The sequence below is a fragment of the Eretmochelys imbricata genome, chromosome 2 (assembly GCF_965152235.1).
Source record: "Eretmochelys imbricata isolate rEreImb1 chromosome 2, rEreImb1.hap1, whole genome shotgun sequence".
Taxonomy (NCBI): domain Eukaryota; kingdom Metazoa; phylum Chordata; order Testudines; family Cheloniidae; genus Eretmochelys; species Eretmochelys imbricata.
Genome location: NC_135573.1, coordinates 122,377,103 through 122,401,596, shown reverse-complemented (window position 1 = coordinate 122,401,596; position 24,494 = coordinate 122,377,103). Strand labels below are relative to the sequence as shown.

At 44.6% G+C, this 24,494-nt stretch overlaps 1 protein-coding gene across 1 annotated transcript in view; it reads right to left on the bottom strand.

The window, feature by feature from the left end:
• RNF152 (ring finger protein 152) overlaps window positions 1-22,252 on the bottom strand; it is a 57,693-nt gene extending 35,441 nt beyond the window's left edge. Inside the window, exons 1-2 of the mRNA XM_077809147.1 lie at window positions 22,074-22,252; window positions 20,844-20,967 (exon numbers count right to left, since the gene is read on the bottom strand). The gene's annotated coding sequence lies outside the window, so the exon portion shown is untranslated. The remainder of the gene's footprint in view (window positions 1-20,843; window positions 20,968-22,073) is intronic.
• Window positions 22,253-24,494: the final 2,242 nt, after the last annotated feature.

Below are 24,494 nucleotides of genomic sequence, written 5' to 3'. Positions count from 1 at the left end.
GTGAAAAATCCACACCCCTGAGCACCACAGCTATGCTGACCTCATAGCTAGGTCAAAAGAAGCACTCTTCCATCAAACTAGCTGCCATCGCTCAGGGTGGCGGAACAGAACCGCTTCTTCCAGCTTTCCATCAGTGGAGAGTTCTTCTCATAAAGTGAATTCTCCACCAAACTATCCCTGGCCCTTTTAAGGCCTCTTTGCTTAAACAGACCAGTAAATCCAGTCCCAGAGTGAGTGAAAGTGTGGACACAGAATAATCTACTCTAATCAAATCCAGTTACATTATGTTCTCTTGAATGGAGATATGGGGTACCAAATGCATTGTACAGTAACTCAGAAAGGCCTAGTAACCAACTCCTATTTAAAATTCCAACCAATCTTTCTGCAATTCTGCTACGTTCACAAAATGCTGTTTCTTCTAGCTCATCGTTGCAAAAACTCCCAGTACTTCCATTACTGAGGAAGTTGAAAAATTGGGAAATTTACAAGTTTACAACAGAAGGGAGCCTACTTAAGAGAGTCTCTCTCAGTAAATAAACCTGTGATGTTTTCTGTTCAGAGATAAATTTAACAGCTTCCTATTGTGCACAATGTGGAAGCATTGCTTCTTTCATTTCATCTGCGGATTATTTAAATAGTTCTAGGGTGGGCTAAAAGGTTTATCCTTTCGCTAATATTTAGCTTTCTTGAAAATCTTTACTTTGGTAATGTTTTCCTACGATCCAAAGATATTAAACATAACTGCATTACACAGGGGGGAAAAAAATCCATATTCACTGGATGCCCTTGCTTTTCAGAAAAAGCTGACCCCTGACTGACTTAGTTTAAAAACAACAAAAAACCCACTAAAACAACAACCACCCAATCTATGTAAATACATGTTTTATGAGTAGGAATAATGAAGAAAACTAATGGCCTATAGTGAAGCAAATCAGTTTAGTACTGCCATTTTAACTACTTCTCCGTAAAGCATTAAGGAGCAATTCTGATCTTACTCCACTGTAAAACTGGTGTAAGTAACTCCACTTGTGTAACTCGAGTCCCTCCTATTTACACCAGTGTGAGAGAAGAATCAGATGAATAGCACCTCAGAAATAGCCTTTCGCTTATTTCAGTGTTGTGAACACTGTCGCTTGCAAGTTTCCATCTACATGGAGAGTTTTGAATGGATGATACTGATATACCTAGCTGTTTGGGGCCAGGTTGTACCACTAGTCGCCTGCTGAGCGAAGATCGTAAAGCAGACTAGAAGGAATCAGATGAAGACAAGAAAGAAGTGAGGGCATTACAGAGTGCTGCAGAAGGCTAATTTTATTAGGGTCAGAGTGGAATCTTCTTGGGCTAGGCTTTCTAGTTGAAAAAGTTCTCTTTATTTTAAGAGCAGTGGTTCTCAAACTTTTGTACTGGTGACCCCTTTCACATAGCAAGCCTCTGAGTATGACCCCCTTATAAATTAAAAACACTTTTAAATATATTTAATACCATTATAAATGCTGAAGGCAAAGCGGGGTTTGGGGTGGAGGCTGACAGCTCATGACCCCTCATGTAATAACCTCCCGACCCCCTTAGGGGTTCCAACCCCCAGTTTGAGAACCCCTGTTTAAGCGGTATGTTTACTTATACAAAGCTTCACAATTTCTATTCAATTCAGAATTATACAAGTGTTCATAGATGGTATCTTTGACCTAAATGCTTGCATACATTTTCTGGAGTCCTTTTTAAGTACAAAAAAGACACCGTCTTTTTACCACTGCATGTTGTCCTCTCCTAGTCAGTTTGAGAATTGCATCTCAAGAGTATCTAAAATATTGTACAAGTGACTGCAGATCTTCAACAACAGTGTTTGGCTATTGCCTCAGTCATATCCTGCCAGCTTGCTTTGGAAGTAACCCGATCTATTTTCTTTGCGTATGGACAAAGTTGTCTATCATTAGAAACTGCAGATTTATGATACTCTACCCACACTGAAAGATTAGCATATTGTAAATTTTAATGCCTCTGAGGTTACCACTGTAAAAATTACAGGGCAAATTAGAGCAATCGTATTAGCACTAATTCACAATCTTTTAGCCAGATAAGCATTACTAAACACATATCAGAACTAGAAACAACGTGAAATGAAACTTTTAAACACATATACAGAAAATATGCCTATTAGTACATTTGTACGATCATTTAAAAGAATATCGCACTTGATTCTTTATTCCATCCAGGCCCGCCGACAGAAATTCCAGGCCCCAGGGCCAGGGCTGTCCCGGGGGGGACAGAAGTAACGAATCAGTCACTTCCGGGACCATCTATGTTGGCCTGTGGGGGTCCCCCAAAAGTGCAGGGCCTGGAGAGGTCTCGTGCGCCTAGGTGCCCTGCGGCCCACCGGGCCATTTAAAAGGGCATGGGGCTCCTGGCCGCCACCGCTACTGTGACAGCAGCCAGGGACCCCTGGACCCTTTTAAATCACCCGGTCCCCTGGGAAATTGCCCTCTTTGCCCTCCTTGTCGGAGGGCCTGATTCCATCAGACCAGTTTTACACCAGTGTAATTTCCCTGAAGCCTATGGTGATACACATGTAGAAGCCAGGGTAAGAAAGTGGAGAAGCAAGCCCATTGTTTAAACCACATCAAAAGTTACTCATGATGAGAGCTGGTCAAAAAAAAAAAGAACAAAGTTTGAGAACATTTTTGAAAATTTAAACATTTCATGAAATTTTGCTGAAAATGTTTGAATTTTGATATTTCCTGCTTCCCCCTTCATTCTCTCCACCCCCAATTTTGCCATCAAAAAGGATGCAAAAGGGGGCAGAAAGAGAAGAAAAAAAATAAAACAAATGGCAAATTTCAACAAAAAAATTGGGTGGTTGGGGAATATGAAGTTTTCATTTTCAGCAAAGGCCAATTTCATCTGAAAAATTTTAGCCAGCTGCATCCATAACAAATATTGGAAAGCATCAGTCCTGGAGCAAAGAGCCTGGCTGTAAGTATGGCATACATCAGCTTTCCTTTTAAATTTCACATATAAAATAAGAATATAAAAGTCACGGAAATCCATTCAACATTGAAGATGATCTCACTTTGCATTTCTCCTACAGGCAGGGGCCACACTCCATTGCCAATCAACAGGGATGCTAATACCGTATGAGTCTCAAATCACCTTTTCTCATTATGCTGTAGATTCCATTCTATGCAACTGTTGACAAAAGTCTACTAAACATGTCCATTTATCTTAGAGCCAAGATAAGTTCCAAATGCAATGACAGATGATGGACCCTTTCCATGCCTTCATGTCCTCACGAAACAAAGAAAAACTTTACAGTGCTTAGATATTATCTTAGAAACATTATGATGAAATGAAATGGGAGTTGTTTCAGATATAAGAAAATAGCTTTGTGTCTCTCATATTGTATCTTTAATAAGCTGTGTGGCCTAGTACACTGGTTCTCAACCAGGAGTACGCGTACCCCTGTGCTTATACACAGGTCTTCAAGGCGGTACATCAACCCATCTAGATATTTCCTAGTTTTATAACAGGCTAGGTAAAAAACACTAGTGATGTCTGTACAAACAATTTCATACAGACAATGACTTGTTTATACAGCTCTATGTACTATACACTGACATGTAAGTCAACAGGAGCTGCAGGTGAAGAGCGCCTTTGAAAATCCAGCCATTGACTTTAAATGGGGATTGCTGTAGCAAGAGTAAGAAAATACATTTCAAGTGCTTGAGAAATAATATAGTTAAATTTATTAAAAGTAGATTCCCTGTTAGAAGAGAGTGAACAGCTCACAACTTCCTATCCCATTGATATACTATGTTATGGAAATACAGCAGCCACCATTAAAAGTTAACATTTTCTTACAGGTATCACAGCTATTTCCTTCACTAGTTATATGGAGAACTGTAGTATCGTGAATGCCACCGCTGGCAAATTTTGACATTCTAATGGCTATTACTGTATAATGGAACTCCTTCTATCAGCAATACCATATGTGGCTAAATACCACATCTGGCAAGTAACAACATACTGCAACACCTTAACATTTCTGTATGTAAACAGTATATTTCCAAGAAAGACACTGAGAATATTGTCAAAGTAAACAGTACAAAGATTTTCACCATCTAGGACATCAGAAGGCAGTAGTGATTTGCCACTCATTTTCAGTGCTTACTGTTTACAGTAACTCCTCACTTAAAGTCGTCCCACTTAATGTTGTTACGTTGCTGATCAATTAGGGAACGTGCTCATTTAAAGTTGTGCAATGTTCCCTTATAACGTTTGGCAGCCGCCTGCTTTGTCCACTGCTTGCAGGAAGAGCAGCCCATTGCAGCTAGCTGGTGGGGGCTTGGAACCAGGGTGGACTGACAGTCCCCCTATCAGCTGCCCGCTCCCCTAAGTTCCCTGTGCAGCAGCCACTCAGCAGGCTATCAATTGCGGGCAGTTCAGCTGTCCCTCCCCCCACTGAAATGTGCTGCTCTTGCCCTCTGCCTTGGAGCTGCTCCCCAAGCCTCCTGCCTGCTGTGCAGGAGGAGGAAGGGGGGACTAATGTCAGCATGTCCCCCTGCTTCTGCACCCCGCTTACCCCTTCTCCATATACAACAGGGTGGGGGGACAGAGAGAGACAGAGAGAGCTTGGGGCAGCAGCTGCTGTCTCAACTTCCTGATTGACTTAAAAAGACAATGTACTTAAGAGTAAGGTCAGCGTACTTAAAGGGGCAATGTGCATCTTTCTCTCTCCCCCACTCACAGGGTATGTCTCTCTGTCTCTGTCTGCTATGCTGTCTCCCCTCCCTCCATTTGTGCTGCCTTGTAGAGTGTGAGGCTACATTAACAACACTTAAGGGCTCAGCCGAGTGCTAGTTCATCATTTAGCAGTAAGGCATTCCCTGGGAAATATCCCACCCACCCTCTTCCACCCTCTAACTTCACCACCTCAACCAAGCTTCACAATCATCACCACTGCGTATTAATTCTTATGTGGAAATTGGATTCACTTAACATCGTTTCGCTTAAAGTCGCATTTTTCAGGAACATAACTACAACGTTAAGCGAGGAGTTACTGTACTCGACTAGAAGCTACTGTAACTCAGAGAGACCATGCTACGCTCTGCCATCTGTCCCCCATCTTAAAAAACAAACAAACTTAATTTTGGAAATGTTCAGATAACCAGCTAAGACCAGAATGGGAAATACAGAAGGAGAAACTAGAACTAAAATACAGCAAGTGAGTCTGTTCCAACCAGCTTGATCTATAAGCACAGAAGGTGGAAACCTTTTAAGAAAACCTATTCTTACAGAATTTCCAGACCAGTTGCACAGAGACAATGTTTCAAAGCTGATTTGCCATCATCATGTGGCATGCAACCACATATTGCAACTAAGTGAGACCAAGAGTATCAGAGAGGAGAAAATAGATGGGCACAAAAACCCTCTTATTTTGGGGGGGAGACGGAAGGGGCCAATTGTGCAATCTGTGTCAATATCCCTACAAGAAATGCTTATCTGTGCCGTACCTTATGAGCAAGACCACTGAAAAATCCTGAATGCAATTAAAACATTTATATTTATCTTCCCTCTGAAATTTTATAATCCTCTCATCCATCAGTTTAGAAAGAATATTAATACTGGCAATGGCTGCTCCCAACCTCTTCTGCTGAGCCTGCTTTTCCAAGCTGTCCCAGCCTTTCAGCACCAAGCCATACCTGCTAAGAGGAGAGGGGACTCTTTGGTTCAGAGTAAAGAATGGAGAGAGGACAAAGTCAAGCACAGCACTGGAGTTAATCTACAACAGGGCAGATCCTGATTCAATGGAGCCGTGACATTTTACGCCACCCCAGGACTTGTCCAAAGATGTTCAACTCAAGAAAGAAAAAGGAAAAAACCAAGAGACACAAACGATACCAAACTGTCAGCATTAGAGATACACTAAAGTCAAACAATTCAAACCTGGATCTGACCTTACACCAAATTCAAGGTGGTCAGACATGCAGCTTTGATTCAAGCCCATCGAATATTTAGAATGTCAAAAAGTTTTAAAGCTCCTGTTGGTAATTCTCTCTTACTCAAATTCATGGAGTTATAATGCTGAAGTACTGCTCTTAGCATGACATCATATGAGCATCATAAAAATACATGGCAAATTGATTTATGTAAGCTTAAACACCTGTTTCATTATTTTTATAAGTGTGTGCAGCTTGTTGAGTCAAAAAATGTTCAAGACATTCAGTTCTATGGGGCTCAATATTCTATGATATAATCTACATGTTTTATGTCAGCCATGGTCCTAAATTAAGCCAAAACTCCTCAGCCATACAGGACTAGTTAAAATGCAGGTTTTTAATGTGATTATTTCATTTGTGGCCTAGCTAGTCTTTTCTAATGGTGGTAATTTTTTTTCCATCCACATCTCCTCATGCATCTCTACACTCTGAAACAACAATGGACAAAGAAAAAACCAGCTGTTATGTCGACTTGATGAGAATCAGAAATTTCCATTTCCCTTCCTCCCAATTCATTGTGGGGTTTATAATTGCTTTTGTTGACAACAAAAGCATCAGCAACTAAGTCAATCAGGGATTGAAATTTAGACAGAAGAACACCTCACAGCTTGTTCTGAAAGAAGCAAATGTGGCTCGTTTACAAAACAATGTGCGCTCCAATAAGTTGTTGGCGCTTCATTCAGCTGGAAACAAAGTACTCAGTCCATCAGATATTCACAACATTGGTAGGAAGAAGAAAAGGAGTACTTGTGGCACCTTAGAGACTAACCAATTTATTTGAGCATGAGCTTTCGTGAGCTACAGCTCACTTCATCGGATGCATACCGTGGAAATATGCATCCGATGAAGTGAGCTGTAGCTCACGAAAGCTCATGCTCAAATAAATTGGTTAGTCTCTAAGGTGCCACAAGTACTCCTTTTCTTTTTGCGAATACAGACTAACACGGCTGCTACTCTGAAACATTGGTAGGGTTATCACTTTTTTTTACTCAGGCCAATACCAAATAAAAGGAATTTCAGCACCTTGCCCCAATCTATCTCACTCTCCAGCTAGACTCTCCAGCTAGGTCTATACTACACAGTTTAACACCTCTGAAAGATAAAGTTTTGTCGTTCAACTGCCAGTGTAGACATAGCCAGAGCCTATTTTAAACAAATCACACACAGCCATAAAGGTGGCATGTTTAACTAGGTTCCACTGTAGAACTGGGTATGTGAGACTGAATACTGGAAGGAAAGAAACTTTGGAAAAAAGGGTAGAGCACAAAATATTCTTTAGGTATAAGCCATTTTTACAGAGTTGGTCTAAAGCTGAATGACAGGTTTCAGAGTAGCAGCCGTGTTAGTCTGTATTCGCAAAAAGAACAGGAGTACTTGTGGCACCTTAGAGACTAGCCAATTTATTTGAGCATAAGCTTTTGTGAGCTACAGCTCACTTCATCAGATGCATAAAGTGGAAAATGCAATGAGGATGTTTTATACACACAGACCATGAAAAAAAGAGTGGGGTGGGGGGAGAGAAAACCTTTTGAAGTGATAAACACCCATTTTTTCATGGTCTGTGTGTATAAAACATCCTCACTGCATTTTCCACTTTATGCATCCGATGAAGTGAGCTGTAGCTCACAAAAGCTTATGCTCAAATAAATTGGTCAGTCTCTAAAGTGCCACAAGTCCTCCTTTTCTTAAAGCTGTATGGTCATTTTTATCCATTGCTTGATCTCATAGGAAATCTCAGTAGAGATGGCCCTAAAATATGAAGCAATAGATATCAAAACCCACAAAGATTTTGGCTTAAAACAGCACGAAATTCAGATCAGGATTTGAGTTCAGGTTCCACACAAACCCCAAGGAGCATCTTCAAGGGACCTTCAAGGCCATCTCTTGTTGACAGATTTTTCACATTATAGGCGAAGCTGGTAGCGCCACTTCCAGTTAAGGTTTCCCAACACTTCCATTTTCAGTTACTTATAAACTTTGTTAAATTTTTAACTGTTCAGGTTAAAATTTTCCATGCTGGCTGTCTGCCACAGGCTGAATTTTTGAGGAAAGTTGTACCCAAAATGGTTCTTCCATTTCTGAGAATGTGCTTAGGGGAAAATAGGTCATTTTGTCCATGTCAAAAAAATTCTTACAATCCTTTTGTTCTGCAGTTGTAAAACCCCTTTTTCCAAATTCAGCCAGGAACATTGCAGCATAGGAACAGGAACATATGCTCACTTCTTGGAATTTTGCAGCTAAATTCCCCAAAGATTCCTTTTGTACTGGGTATGCACCATCCCCACAGAGCAACTCAGCATGCTCCATCCTGGGGCTGCAGTAACTGAGCAGGACTTTCCTAGTTGCTGCAGGTTACTGTGAAACCAGATGTTGGAACACAGTAGGGAGATTCTCTTCGGTGCTCTTAATCCCCTCCTGCCAACCCCACGCAGCAAGAGAGGAAATCTACCTACCATATTGACATGCAGAGGGCTGGAAATTGTGATGGAGGACAGGGTGAGTAGGCGCTGGGACGGTGGTAAGAACAGGAATCAGTGGGGTGGAAAGATGGGAAGGAGCAGAGGAGGTGGATAGGAATAGGGATGGAGCCATTGTTGAGAGTTTGGATTGTAACAGAGCACATGGAGGACAGAAGCAGAAGCGACTATAACCACTGAATATTCCCCTCCAGAGCCTGGACTGGAACCCAAGATTCTTGTGTGTGTCTTTCATCACCCACCTCTAGTGACTGCTCCACACACAGGATAACAACCTACTACTACCAGTTACTCCATTAGCTCATGTGGGAGAAGTCTGCTATGGATCTAAAGGTCTGAACCCTGATGGTGGCCCAGATGGAATATTATTTTTTCCAGGGTGTTTTGTTTTGGTTTGGTTTGGTTTGTTGTTTTTTTTTGGGGGGGGGGGGGGGAGGGGCAGTGGAGTTAAGAAATTATATTAAAAAACCCTATGTTAAAAGAATGCTAAGGTTGCACAGTCAAGCATTCAGAGGTTAGGAAATACCAGAATTAAGGTTTCCTGTTCCACTTTAGTTCAGCCCCCTTGTGTGTATGCATTGTGATGCAGTCTTTAATTACTTGATCATAAACTATTTTTTCCATAGGCTGAACCTGCTCTGGGGATGAATCAGGACTGTGCCGTAAAAGACAATGTTGACAATGTTCCTTGCAGAAGTTGAAAGTCATGGAGCGAATGCGGCAAGGAAATGCAGGAAAAGAAAGGATGATCTCCTGGAATGTCACGCTAAGAATCAGATTCTGTCCCTGCCTTTGCCACAGAGTTTCTATGTCTTAAACAAAAATTTTCACAGGTGGTTACTAATTGTGTGTTCCTCATTTTCTGAGACCCGAGACACCTGGAGCCAGATTTGCCAAAATGCCGAATGCTCAGAGCTGCCATTGAAGTTGATTGGAGCTTTACTACAAAACATATGAAGTGCTATGTAATGCTAAGTACTCTAAAATGGTCAGGCTCTAGGCATCTTAAATTGGGTAACCAAAATTAGTGAACTCTTAACAAATTTAGCCTTAATCCCCAGCTGTAAAAATGGGGACAGTAATACCTCTTATTGTCACAGAGCTGTTATGATGAATTTATCAGTGTGTGTGAAGCACCATATACTATGGTGAATTCCCATAACAAAATCAACAAGAAGTCCGGTGGCACCCTAAACACTAACAGATTTATTTGGGCATAAGCTTTCGTGGGTAAAAAACCCACTTCTTCACCCACAAAAGCTTATGTTCAAATAAATCCGTTAGTCTTTAAGGTGCCACTGGACTCCTCGTTGTTTTTGTGGATACAGACTAACACGGCTACCCCCTGATACTTGAAAATCCAGAAGTATTAATAATTTTATATTCAGGGCTAGGTGTGGATGATGTGGCATAACTAAGGTTTTGGGCCACACATTAAATGTAGAGGATAAAAATAAATGTTAAATAACTACCCATTCACTGAATGAGGCAGGAGTCCTGTGGTAAAAAAAATGAATTGCCATGTAACTTAAGATGGTGTCAGAATGCACAAAGCGGCTGACTTAAGATAGCACAGAGACCTGAATTCTGGCATTCCCTAACTTCTGAGTTCATGACTTTGTAACCTGAATCTCATGCTCAAATAAATTGGTTAGTCTCTAAGGTGCCACAAGTCCTCCTGTTCTTTTTGCGGATACAGCCTAACACGGCTGCTTGATTTGGGGGGGGGGGGGGGAGAAAACCTGGATTTGTGCTGGAAATGGCCCAACTTGATTATCATACACATTGTAAGGAGAGTGATCACTTTAGATAAGCTATTACCAGCAGGACACTGGGGTGGGAGGAGGTATTTTTTCATGCTTTGTGTGTATATAAAAAGATCTTCTACACTTTCCACAGTATGCATCCGATGAAGTGAGCTGTAGCTCATGAAAGCTTATGCTCAAATAAATTGGTTAGTCTCTAAGGTGCCACAAGTCCTCCTTTTCTTTTTGCGAATACAGACTAACACGGCTGTTACTCTGAACTCTGAAACCTGACATTTAAATATAATGTAATTACAAACTCAATTTCATCATTAATAATGTGTGGAATAACTAACACTGTGCTTCCAGGGTGATTGTCATTCACAGCCATATGCTGTATGTATCATTCTTTTTCTTCCACTGGGATGCAGAAAGAGGTATTTTAATTATCCTTTAACTTTATTTTCATATACAGAAATGCTATTGTTTTTCTAATGAGTAAGCCAAGATTGATTAAAAAATCAATTATATTTAAATCGGTAATAGCAGATTGATATTCAAAAATCAGATTTTAAAATCAGAGTTTGCAGTTTTATAGCACCTGTAGAGGAGCATCTCAAATCACTTTACAACTAGGGGTAGGTGTCATTATCCCCCTTTTACAGAGATGGAAACTGAAACAAAGAGATCTGAGGTGTCTTGCCCAAGATTAGAGTGGGACCTCGTAGGGAGTAGAATCCAAATGCCCCAAAGAGCAGCCCTATATTCAACCCACTGCACCATGCTACCTCCCATATTTAGACTTGTTTAAATATAATTATTCCCTTTAACTAGCAATTTATAGTCATATGACATGGAAAATACAAGTACAAGCAAATGTAATGGGTATGCACATTTATCTGAATAAAAATAATTTGTTATGCTGGTTTTTAAAAGTAAATTAAACAGTGGACGGAGGACTTCAGGCAAGCTGCCAATGTGGCCTCCAGAGCTGCAGCAGTTGGGTCATACGACTTCAAAAGGGAAAAGAAGCAACAGCAACAGCTTAACTCATTTTATTTGCAGCTGATCTGAGCTGGCAAAAGACACAGCATCTACTGGAATATTCACTGTATATTACTTTTTTTTTTAAAGGATCAAATTTATCAGTCACTATTCAGAATATAATGTTTAAAAAAATCACTTAGATAATAAGGTAAAAATATTAGTTAACACAGTGGTTCTCAACCAGGGGTACATGTACCACTGCGGGTGTGCAGAGGTCTTCCAGGGAATATAACAACTCTTCTAGATATTTACCTAGTTTTACAATAGGCTACATAAAAAGCACTAGCAAAGTCAGTACAAACTAAAATTTCATATAGACAATGACTTGTTTATACTGTTCTCTATACTATACACTGAAATGTAAGTACAGTATTTAGATTCCAGTCGATTTATTTTATAATGATATGGTAAAAATGAGAAAGTAAGCAATGTTTCAGTAACAGTGTGCTGTGACACTTTTGTATTGTTATGTCTGATTTTTGTAAGCAAGGAGTTTTTAAGTGAGGTGTAACTTGCAGTACACAAGACAAATCAGACTCCTGAAAGGAATGCAGTGGTCTGAAAGGTTGAGAGCCACTGATCTAACAGGTGTAGTCAGCAATTGTTGCATGCTATACAAGCTCTTTTGCCCTAGCAAGGTAAACTTAATTCCCATCATGCCTCATCATCTGAAAACAGAGATTGCAACTACTGGGGTTACTGAATAAATCATCATCTTGCTTTCAGCCGGTGGGATCCTGTTGAACGTTCCAAGCACTCGAACCTTGCCATCGTTTTATGATTTAGTCATTTTTTAAGTTCAATTGTGGAGAAGTAACTTGATCAGAGCACTGCAGTGTTTGCTGTTTTGGTATCAGACTCACAGAGCTTTGTGTAGAATGTACTGTGCAGAGCAATATGGTATTAATAGCGCTACATTTATTTATAATGATAACAAGAACATCGAGTTACAATAACAAAGAATTAAAAACAGCAAGAGTTTTGGAAGGGATAGAAGAAATCTGATTTCAAGGCATACACCAGTCTCTAATAGATTAGGGTTAGGAAGGAGCTTTCCCTGTGGGCAGGTTATCCCATGCCTGCCTACTTCAGGATTTCTTGCACCTTCCTCTGATGCATCTGGTACAAGCCACTGTCAGGGAAATAACTACACAGAACATTGGTCTGGTCCACTGTGGCAATTCCTGTGTTCCTATGTATAATATAAATACACTAGATGAGAGTATCCATGGTATTAGTACACAATAAAGAAGTGAAATAAACTAGTAGTTTTCCCACCTCCCACAGGGTACCATACACTTCCCAAATCCCCTACACGCATACATGTGTGACCCACTGGTCAACATGTCCCTCCCTGTGCCCAATCCACAGAAGATGTGAGTCGCTTCCAGCTTGACAGCCTAACTCTTTAGGTCAAGCTGAAGAAACTCATACTCTAGCTGTGGAGGACCCCAGTTCAATCCCTGGGGTCAAGGTGGCATCTATCAAATAAGTAGAGGCTCTCAGCAGTATGAATCTTAGATGAGCTCCACTTACGTGACAGCTGCTATCTTGACACAGATGATTGAACCAGAGACATCCAAATCTCAAAGTCTGAGTTTAAAGCTGTAGCTGGGGCTGTAACAAACATATTTTCTGTGAATTGGAGTACAGACAGAGGAGCATAACACACCCTAACCCATGGGTTCCACATACACCCCAGGTTTGCCTCCAGAGTCCCAGCACACTTACATCCTACTCCTAGGTCTGAAAGAATCCCTCACTCTCAGCTTAGCCTAACGCCAGGTGTACACTTGAAAAGGTTTACCAGCATATCTACCAATATAACTATATTGGCAAGCCCTCCCAGTGGGCACAGCTTACCCCAGGGGAAAAGTACTTTTGTCAGTATATCTTATACCAGTCCCCCAAACAAAGTAAGCCATACCAGCAAAAGCACATTTATGGCAGTATTACTGTGTCTACCCTAGGGCTTTTGTCAATATAGAAACATCACCCTAAAACAAACAAACAAACCACCACTCTGACATTGCCATACCAGCAAAGGTTTCTAGTGTAGACTTGGTCTAAGATAATGCTGGGGGAAGAATGGGGTGGGTGGGAGGAACCATGTTCTCCCACATTTCCAACTTTGAGAGAACATTTGGAGCTTAATCCCATCTTCCCAGAACATCCCAAATTGCCATTGAAATCAGAGGCCAACATCTGTAAAACATCCATGGGGCCAAAGCACCTGATGCACACATGGGTTGGCACACACCAACACCCTTGCACAAATCCAACCCCAACTTATACATGCACTTTTTCACAAACACTTTTCCTTGTGCATCCAAAATACCAAGGCCTAAGTTGGGAAAGTCAGTTCTGGACTGAGATGGTTTGCCTGCCACCTTTCACAAAAATCTTAGGAAATTGAACTCTACTTAAACCATAATTTAGATAAACTTTGGGGATCAGATTGGCCGATGAAGATTCCATGTCCTGTAATTATCTTCCAGTTAGCGATCTCTATAACAGTCTCTTCCCTAATAAGGTCTCTTCACCATATAACATGCTTTTCAAATTAATTTTATACCTCTTATGATTTCTTCTCAGCTATTTTAATGACCCTGGGGTAGCTAGTAGGAAGGGACAAATTACAAATTCATTAACATCTGTACAGTTAACATCTGTACATTAACAAAGTACAGTACTTTGAAGAGCAAAAAGGCCAGGTCAGGAGCTAAGTATTATTACTCAGCTTTAACTATGAAAGCTGCTATTGCGTCTCTATAATACATTTTTGTATTGTTAGTTCCTCAGAAGTTTTAGGCAGGGAGCTGATCTTATCCCAGAAACTTTCTCTTCCTTTTTCCCCCTGCTGTTCTCTAGGGAGGCTTTATGAAGCCACTTCTGTTCTATGCCACGCCTGCTCTCTGTTAACTTCACTCAAAGAAACTCTAGTGAGACAGGACTCAATTCCTCACAAAACATTCAGGGCTTGGCTACACTTGCGAGTTACAGCGCAATAAAGGAGCTCCGGGCGCCCTAGCTCACTCCCCGTCCACACTGGCAAGGCACGTAGAGCGCTCTGACTCCGCGGCTACAGCGCTCCTGGTACTCCACCTCGGCGAGTGGAATAACGTTTGCTGCGCCCCGGCTGGAGCGCCACAGCACCAGTGTGGACACCCTGGTCTGTTAGTACGCTCTGATCGGCCTCCAGAAGTGTCCCACAATGCCTGTTCTAGCCACTCTGGTCACCACTTTGAACTCTACTGCCCTGCCCTCAGGTGACCAACCGTCAGACCTGCCCTTTAAATTCTCTGGGAATTTTGAAAATCCCCTTCCTGTTTGCTCAGCCAGGCGTGGAGGGCTCTCAATGCATCTTTCCAGGTGACCATGCCTCCACGCGCCAGGCGATCCCCAGTCTGGAGCAATGGGGAGGAGCTGGACCTCATCAGTGTTTGGGGGGAGGAAGCTGTCCAGTCCCAGCTGTGCTCCAGCCACAGGAATTACAGTATCTTTGGGCAGATATCAAGGGCCATGCTAGGAAGGGGCCACGACCGGGATGCACTACAGTGCAGGGTGAAAGTGAAGGAGCTGCGGAATGCCTACCGCAAAGCCCACGAGGCAAACAGCCGCTCTGGTGCTGCCCCCGCCACCTGCCATTTCTACAAAGAGCTGGACGTGATACTTGGGGCGACCCCACATCCCTGCGGAGTACCACCATGGACACCTCAGAGGTCAGTGCAACAAGGCAGGAGGAGGAGGAGGAGAAGGAGCAGCAGCAAAGCGGGAGCGAGGATCGCTAGATGCATGCAGTCAGGAGCTGTTCTCAAGCCAGGAGGAAGGTAGCCAGTCGCAGCAGCCAATGCTTGGGGAAGGACAAATACCAGAGGAGGTGCCCAGTAAGCGGCTTTTATTTTGGGAAGGAAGTTATTCCATGTGGGCTCTTGGGGCGAGGAGGTTATGGCTGCATGCATGCCTAGATGCGGAATAGGGTATTGATGTGCTCTCTCACATCACGGTAATTGGCCTCAGTGATCTCGTCAAAGGTCTCAGCCAGAACTTGGGCAATGCACTTGCGCAGATTTTTCAGGAGAGCCACTGTTGTCCTCATCCCAGTAAGGCTAACTTGTCCACGCCACTGTGCCGTGAGGGGCAAGGGGACTATTGCTACACACACGCAAGCTGCATATGGGCCAGGGCAGAAGCTGCATTTCAGTAGAAGACCCTCCCTTGATTCCCTGGTCACACTCAGCAGCGAGATATCTTCCAGGATGAACTCCTGTGGAAAATGTGGGGACAGTGTTCAGTATAGGGGCCCCCTGCAGCTGTTGGCTCTCCCCAAGGCACAGAAACCCAGAGGACAGTACTGCCATAAAACAATCAGTCACGCTTGACCCTGTGCTTATTCACCATTTTGGGGCTCCCGTGCATTATGTGAGCTTGCTTTGGGACAGGCAAATTATACTATTGTGTAGACTGTGCTTGCCTTTGTATATGGCGGAATCATTGCTCTGTCTGGTGTGAACAATGCTGCCTCTGTTAAGTGTTGCATTTTGCTTTTACAGATGCAGCCTTGAGATCTCAGCCGTCCATGTTAGCAACAGCCGAGAGGCTGCAAAGAATCGGGAAGAGACCATGTAGAAGCAAAGAGGGCATGCTGCATGAAGTCATGCAGCACTCCCTTAATGAAAATCAAAAAGTGCAGGAGTGGCGGGACAGCGAAAGGAGGGTCCACCAGCAGAATGCGGATCGCCAGCACCAAAGCACAGAGCAGCTGATAAGCATCATGAAGCACCAAGCGGACTTGATCCAGGCGCTCATAGCCATGCAGGTGGAGCACTACCGTGCCCCCCCCGACCCAACCCCCTGCAGCCCTTGTCCCAAAACTCTTTCCCTTGTGCCACCATGTCACCTCCAAACCACTTTCCTCAACATCTGTGTTCTTACTGCCACCCACTGCATCCAACAGCTGAAGCTTCACCACACAGCCCTGAAAACTACGACCCTTATCCACTGCACTCAACCCCCATCACCATGCAGTATAGCCATCCTGAAGTGCTGTACGCATTGCACAGCACTCCAGACAGGACATACGCAAATCTGTGACTGTACCGTTCTCCACCCCACCCCACCCCACCCCCTTGTCCTTTGTGTTTCCCATGCAGTTGTGTTGTGTTTTTTTTCAATAAATTGATTTTTTTGACTTCGAAAACATTCTTTATTATTGCATAATGTAAAAGAAACCTTAGCCCAGGAAAGCAACAGGCACTGCAAGTCAGTGTATCATACGTAGCAAACACAGATTCCTACCCCACTTCACTCCCGTGCAGGGCACCACACCAGACATTACTGTTGGCTTTCAGAGTCAAATTGCTCCCTCAAGGCATCCCTAATCCTTGCAGCCCCGCTCTGGGCCCCTCTAATAGCCCTGCTCTCTGGCTGTTCAAATTCAGACTCCAGGTGTTGAACCTCCGAGTTCCATGCCTGAGTGAATCTTTCACCCTTCCCTTCACAAATGTTATGGAGGGTACAGCACGCGGATATAATCGCAGGGATGCTGTTATCGGCCAGGTCCAACTTCCCATGCAGAGAGCACCAGCGACCCTTTAAACGGCCAAAAGCACACTCCACAGTCATTCTGCACCAGCTCAGCCTGTTGTTGAACTGCTCCTTGCTGCTGTCAAGGCTCCCTGTGTAGAGTTTCATGAGCCACAGCATCCAAGGATCACAATGGGCATTTCAACTTCCCCTACCGTGATCTTCTGGTCTGGGAAAAAAGTCCCAGCTTGCAGCTTCCTGAACAGGCCAGGGTTCCGAAAGATGCGTGTGTCATGCACCTTTCTGGGCCAGCCTGCGTTAAGGTCAATGAAACGCCCACGGTGATCCACAAGTGCCTGAAGAACCATAGAGAAATAGCCCTTCCAATTAACTTACTCGGAGGCTAGGTGGGCTGGTGCCAGAATTGGAATATGCGTCCCATCTATCGCCCCTCCGCAGTTAGGGAAACCCATTTGTGCAAAGCCAGCCATAATGTCATGCACGTTACCCGGAGTCATGGTTCTTCTGAGCAAGATGCGATTAATGGCCCTGCAAACTTGCATCAACACAATTCCAACGGTCAACTTCCCCACTCCAAACTGGTTAGCGACCAATCGGTAGCTGTCTGGAGTTGCCAGCTTCCAGATTGCAATAGCCACCCACTCCTCCACCATCAGGCAGCTCTCAATCTCGTGTCCTTGCGCCGCAGTGTGGGGGCGAGCTCAGCACACAGTCCCATGAAAGAGGCTTTTCTCATCCGAAAGTTCTGCGGCCACTGCTCAACATCCCAGACTTGCATGACGATGTGATCCCACCACTCAGTGCTTGTTTCCTGAGCCCAAAAACAGCGTTCCACAATGGTGAGCATGTCTGTACATGCCACAAGCAAACTTGAGTTGTTTGCATTACTCGAGTCGCTATCATCGTCGGAATCCTCACTGTCACTTTGGATCTTAAGGAATAACTCAACTGCCAAAAGTGACGCACTGGCGAGACTCGTCAGCATACTCCTCAGCACTTCGGGCTCCATTCCCGCAGACTGAAAGGGAAGACAGACCGCGCAGTACAAAGACTGTTGAAAGATGGCGCCAAATGTGGATGGAAGCAAAGGGAATGCTGGGGTGCGAAACAATGCATCATGGGGCATTGGGACAGGACCCAGAATGCCCTGCACTCCCCACCCCCTTCCCACAAGCCACAGCGCCAGAATGGGAAGAGGTGCTGTGTGGGATAGCTGCCCACAATGCACCGCTCCCAATGCCACTGCAAGTGCTGCAAATGTGACCACGCCAGTGCGCTGTCAGCTGTCAGTGTGGACAGACTGCAGCGCTTTCCCTGCTGCACTCTACGAAGGCAGGTTTAACTCACAGCGCTCTACATCTGCAAGCCATGCCCTCGGTGTGGAACCTTCCTCGGGTCTATATCTTCTACGGCTCTTTTGGGATTGTTTAGATCTGACCCCCAACCTGCATACCTAACCCACTGATGGAGTTTTCACCCCATAGAACTCTTAGTGCTTGCTCTCAGTTCTGGTGCAGTGAGTGGGTGCCTTGGAAACCCTGGCTGGCAATCAGAGTCACAAGCATATTTTTTTTTTAAATCACCTGTTTAAAATGTTAGATCCTGGATAATCAACTTAAGAAGATGAAAGCTGAGAAGGTTTTTAATGCTGTTTTCTTTGACAGAAGATTGTGCAACACAGTCACATCCGTTTCAAAGGCTTCCACTCCCCTCCTCACAGAGCTGAGCAGCAGAACAGCGATTTGTATAGAAAATGGCATCAGCAAAGAAGGCAGGCAACTCTTGATAGGCTCAAAAACAGCTGTGGAATTTCTGTAGAGGATCTATATACTGTGGAGGGGGAAAGGTCCAGGCTCAGATCTAGTCTGCAACCCACACGATAGCAGCAGCTAGAGGTAGAATCTTAAAAACAGTACAGAATTTGAGTTGTGCTGGGATCCCATGTTTTTGAAAATACTCCTCATGTTCTGCCAAAAGCAAAATCAACGGGCCCAACTCTGCAACCCTTACTCAAGTTGGCTGCTAAATAAATGGTTTTGTTTGCTCGTTTTAAATAAGTGTCAGTTATCCCCATGTCACAGATGGATGGCCCGGTCCTGAAAGCATTCTCTATTACTATTTAATGTTTATATTACAATAGTGCCAGAAACCCTAATCAGTATCAAGGCCCCATTCTGCTAAGCACTGTACTAGTATAGAAATAGATACAGCCCATGCCCAAAGACTTGCAGTCTGTGATCTTGACCCTGAAAATACATGAGCACAAGATCAATTTTACACAATTTTGTATCTCCCTACCTTCAGTGGGACTATTCACCTGGGTAAAGTCTTAAATGTGCTTAAATGTCTAGTAGATTGGGACTTATGAAAGACCCTGCTGAAACGCCATGCAGAATTACCAGTAGCAGCCCTACATGAAGAGCACTTCCAGGAGCAGGCCTGGAGGAACTGAGACTCAGAGAAGCTAGCGATGTTGAACACACAAGTGAATAAGTGTCAGAGCCAGAATTAGAACACCGAAGTCCATGCCTCCCAGCTCCAGACTCAGCTGGCTAAGCCTTGGATTCTCTTATGATGAGCAGCCTGTTCTATGTTATTACATGATCCATATAATTTACACACACAATACACAGATTGAAATAATATTTATTATCCTTCATGGCATCAGGATACCTAATCTGGACATTCCAAAGCACTGGCCGATGCTTCCAGGGAAACTATTTGATGTGCAAACCATACTTTTGTCTGGTGTGGCTGAAACAACTTTTCACGTACAAAACAACGGCCCCCATTTTTCTTGCCAGCTGTACCAAGTGTCACCTTTAAAAACTGACGGACGTTACAGGTGAAGCACTGAACTCTTCATTGAGTTCTTTACCTTTATTGTAAATGAAGGTATGTGTGTGGGGGGCAGAGGGCATTTTCCACAGATCTATGCCCTGACAATGTTGTGAATGGCAACAATACAAAACGGTTATAACTCTGCAGTCCTCAACAGTGGTTCCTTTTATATTTACCTTCTCATTCAAGTTAGCAAAACCATAATTACAATGCTAAGGACAGCATTTTCAAGAGCAGGAGAGGGAAAAAATGTTGTCATTGTCCCATGAGTTATATATTATTTCAGTCTCAACAGGCACTTCAGAAAGGCCTATGACCTCAACCTGGACATATAGGTTGACAGAAAGACCTGTGCATATATTGAGTCTGAAGGTTACAAATATTTTTAAATGGCTTACAGACAACCCCAACACTTGAGCAAATGTCAGTCAGAACAGAATTACTGTGCTTGTTTGAAGAGGAGCAAAACAGAACATGGACCATATTTCTGAAAGGGAGAAGAAGAGATTTACTGAGAGAACAAGGAGCTGACGATGAATTTCAGCATTTTATAGTTGAATTAAGGGGTCTTATCAAAAGCCTGCTTTCTTTGTTCTCTTTCTTTTGCCACACACACAACTAATAGCTCTCCCAAGAACAACTTATTGCATACAAATCTTTCACTGTGTTTTAAGCAAAACCACAATTTAATTTTTTAAAAGGCAAACAGTGAATTACTTCCAAGAAAAGTCATGCCAACAAATAGCATAGCTGAAACAAAGCACTTTGGTGCTAGTCCTTGGTAACATTTGTAGACCATATTTTTGGCAATGCTGCCTTTCCAAAGAGGCAATTTCTAATTTGACAAGAACAAAGCCAAATTCTGTCACTATTAACATATTTAACCTTTTATTCTTTTATTATTGTCCGTTAAAAAATAATGCTTAAAACCCATCAAAACGTTTTAATAGGAACGATGGGTTTGAGTTACTGGATATTTTCTCCCTAAATGGCATTAGGAGAAAAATAAAGGAAAAAAGAGATCAGTCTCTAAAGTCATCTGGATTTTTTGCTCAGCAAACCTCACTTAAACAACGTTGATGCAACCACAGACATCACCCAGACAGAGTTCAACACAATCTCCACGCATTGCACTGCTCCACAGACATGAGCACTGACAGTTACCGATAGCGAGCGTATTTTTGGTGTATTACCTGAATCTCTCATTGCGTCTCCTTTCTCCCTTTCTGCAGGATGATATCAAGTGGAAAATGTTCAGTGGTTTGCAGGCAGGAGGCGACAACCAGGAAGCACAGTTGTGACAGAGCTTTGTTCTGCCTGCAGTGAATTACACGCAGCAAGGGTTAGACAGCAGCAAATTCTGAAATCAAAGCATCCTTTTAGCCTGGATCTAGAACTATGTTTCAGGGGTGCAGGAGGCGGGGTGTGACATGCTTCCAGATTCATTCAGACTAGAAATAAAAATAATGAAAAAAAAATCGATTCCCTGTCTCCAAGTTCCCCTTTTTTGAAAGCAGCCTCCCCTTTAGCAACTCCCTCAGTGCCGAAAAGGGAAACAAACACCCTGTGGCTATTCCATGTGAGAGTTGATGGGTATAGGAGACAGTTACACAGATAACACATGCACGCACACACCAACGGATCAGCTGGCATTTCAGACATCGCTTTACCATCCCTACCACTGTCCCTCCCCTCTTTTAACAGGCTAAGCCCCTTTTTAAAGCCTCACCCTTCCCGAACGCAGGAAACATGCAAAGCCTACCCCCTCCCCCCAGATTGCAGGGCTTGTCTCCCCCCTAAGCTCCGGCTCCTTGCCTTGCCCTTCCAGCGATCATTTCACCCCTGCCAAGCAGAATCGGCCAGATGAGAAGCCCTAACCCTCTGTCTCTTCTCCTCCTGGAGGCCCCTCCTCGGGAGAAAGGGCTGGAGATAGAAAGCCCAGCTGGCTGGAGATAACAACCCCTCGGTGAAGAAACTATTTCTTTCGGCAAGGCCCGGGGGGCAGGAAGGAAATGCAGCCCCCCGTGCCGCTAGAGACAAGGGGGAAGGTGGTGGGCGGAGGGGCTGGCTTCAGCCAGGGCTCAAGGAGGCATCTGAGGACACCACCGACTCAGCCAGATGGCTGTCACCCCACGCCAGAGCCGGCACTCCCCCGCCCCATCACCCCCCTGCCCCGACACACCAGCAGCCCGACCTAGTTCCGCCCGCCGCTGAGCGGGCCGAGAGATTCCCCGCACCCTCCTTTGCAACTCCGCTTCCCAACACCACACACACACACACACACACACACGCTGCAGCCGAGAACCAGCCCTGCCCGTGAGCCACGGGGGGTCCCCTCGGAAACCACTAGCTGGCGGCTGCTGGGGAAGGCTCCCTCGCACACACCGGCAGGAAGAAGACGGGGGTGCAAGAAGCACACTGACCTGCTTTTCTTTTATTTCGGGCTGCTCGCCCGACGACACAAGCCGCGTCTGCCGCCTCTGCGCCCCTGCCCGCGCCTCTGGCGGTGCCCCGCGCTGCCGGGCCAGCCCCGGGCACCCTGCTGGCGGCGCGCTGGCCTCGCCGACGGCCGGGAGCAGCGCTCACCAGGCTGGGGAGGGAAGGGCAGGAGAGCGGCTCTTTGCTTTTGAAACACACGTGGGCTCGCACGCCCGATCGCAGCCTCCTCCCCACACAGGGAGCGAGCCCCCCTTCCCGCTCCCTCGTCAGTCTCACAGCGGGCACCAAACCGCAGCGGGAGCCCTCCCGGCCTTACCCCCCCCAGAGGCGGGCACGGCAGGGGCCGAGGAGACTCCGCCCCTAGGGCCCGCCCCCTTCTTTCCCCCCCTGCCCTGCCCCGGCAGCCTGCGGTTGGCAGCAGCGATCCCCCCGCCAGGGGTGGCGGGGGAGCGGTCAGGTGTGGCAGCCCCACGGGCAAGGGATTATAATGGTCGCCCCTGTGAGCCATTCCTGCCGGGCGATGCCACAATAAAATCCTAGCGTGCTGAGGAGCAATCAAAAGCAAATCACCATCTCCTAAGACAGGCTTTTATTTTCCCTGGCAGGCAAGTGTGTCTAAAGATCCAAAAGGTACCAGCAGCCTCAGGCGGGCTTGTTTGGCCAGTTGCGGCTGCAGGTTGTGTTTTCCGGCTGTGTGTGTGGGGGGGGCTGAGCAGCAGCAGCAGCGAGGGAGCCCCGGCCTGGGCAACGGGGTATGTGGGGTGGGGAGCCCGGGCTGGGACTTCTGTCTCCTCTCTCCAAAGCGCTTTGCAGGCCAGGGAGAACTTACCCAGGCTACGGTAAAAGTACAGCACCCTTCAGCACTGCTGCTCTCAAACAACCCCCTGCCTAAAAGCCTGGGGGGAAGAGTCATACAAAGGGAATCCTGGTCCCCACTGTGCAGACGAGAAACAGAGGGGTTAAGAGGCCTGCTTCTGGTCACACAGCAACTGTGTGGCCGAAATAGAAAGAGAAGGCAGGGGTTCTTTCTCTGAGCTTGCTTCTCTGGGCAATGCTGCTAGGCAAAGTGCAGGGGTGGAGAATAGAGCGGCCAGAAGGGCTACTATTTATAGGGGCTATTTATAACTTTTTCGCTTGGGGAACTGTAATAACCTGAGGTTTTAAGATATATTTTTATTGCTTTTTAATAGGGAAAGGATGATGGCACTTTCTAAAAAAATACTTAGCCAGTGTGTGTTAGGTATTCCCTTCAGTGCCTGATCTACAGAGGGTATGGGTCTGCTTTAGCTCTCAGCTTAAATTAGGCTCTCACATTATAGAGTCTATTGCTTTTCACTTTGGAGGTCCCCAGCCAACATGGCAGTCATCACATCACTGTCGATGTACATTAAAACAACAGAAGAAACAGATACATGACCCAGTGCTGCTTACTCAGAAAACAATCCTATTTCCATCAGTGGCTGGGGACAAAAGTGTTCAGATGTCTTGGCATCACACATGAGGTCAGCTAGTGTGAAACAAGAAAGTCCATAAATTATCAGATAATTAATTAAGATAAAAGAAAAGGAGTACTTGTGGCACCTTAGAGACTAACCAATTTATTTGAGCATAAGCTTTGGTGAGCTACAGCTCACTTGATCGGATGCTCAGGAAAGCTTATGCTCAAATAAATTGGTTAGTCTCTAAGGTGCCACAAGTCCTCCTTTTCTTTTTGCGAATACAGACTAACAGGGCTGTTACTCTGAAACCTGTTAATTAAGATAAGTTTCTCCTCTGTCCGTTGAAGAAGTTCAATATTGTGGAATACATTCATCTTCCAAAGACAGAGTTGCTTCTGATGTGATGATGGCAAGTTCCAAGGAACTAGATCTACAGACATATTAGTATGACCCCAAGAGCACCCTATGACCAGAGGTCAAGGGGTTCCCTGGTACGTAGCAGTGAGTCTCAGCTGGCCTGACCAGTCCAGTGCACCCCAGGTACTGTCATGACATTTATTTAAGAGGTGTCTTGTAATGTATCACTGGGAGACTAGTAACTCACTGATCAACAATATTCTTGTGTGAAGTACATATGGTTCACATGCAACAAACGATAGAGATGTGCTGGAATGGAAATATATTCCTCCAATCTGTTTGGCAGATAGTGCCTAACCCCAGATGGCCCTAAAAAGAATGCTGTTTCACAGACAACGCTGTGTCTCCTATGTAAATTAAGCAAGGTGTGACCAAAGATAATGAAAAGCACATTTACATGCAAAGTAAACAAAGCAAGAAAGTGAGGGAAAATGACTACTGAACAATCTCCATGGGGGATGGAGACTGCACCTTCCAGGAAGCCTTCCTGTCTCCTTTGACAGGGTCTATGAACTTGGAGAAGATGAAGAGAAGACAAAAGGTCATTTT